This window comes from Carlito syrichta, unplaced genomic scaffold (assembly GCF_000164805.1).
Source record: "Carlito syrichta isolate Samal-C Ts95f unplaced genomic scaffold, Tarsius_syrichta-2.0.1 Scaffold301966, whole genome shotgun sequence".
Lineage (NCBI taxonomy): Eukaryota > Metazoa > Chordata > Mammalia > Primates > Tarsiidae > Carlito > Carlito syrichta.
This window is the reverse complement of record NW_007246062.1, coordinates 1-452: the sequence shown is the minus strand read 5'-3', so window position 1 is coordinate 452 and position 452 is coordinate 1.

Below are 452 nucleotides of genomic sequence, written 5' to 3'. Positions count from 1 at the left end.
CCGGAGCCCAGCAGGTCGAGGCTGCGGTGACCGGGAGCGGCCACTGCCCTCCAGCCTGGGTGACAGAGTGAGACTCCAACTCAAAAAAAAAAATCAGCCAGGTGTGATGGCACAGGCCTGTAGTCCCAGCTACTTGGGAGGCTGAGGCAGGAGAGTGGCTTGAGCCTGGGAGTTCGCGGCCATAGTGAGCTATGATCAGGCCACTGCCCTCCAACCAAGGCAACAGAGTAAGACCCCCCCCAAAGAAAGAAAAGCCGAAGGAAAGACAGAAAGAGAGGAGCCGGGATGGCGGGTGAAGGGACTGGCGGACAAGGCGTGAAGATGAGGCGCTCCCCTCCGCTGCGCAGCGCACTCCCGCTCGCGTGACCCAGGCCGCGCGTGCCTGTCCCCGAGGACGCCCGCCCCCCACGGTCCTCCGAGGCCCAGCGGGCGGGCCACCCTGGCGTGGGAGA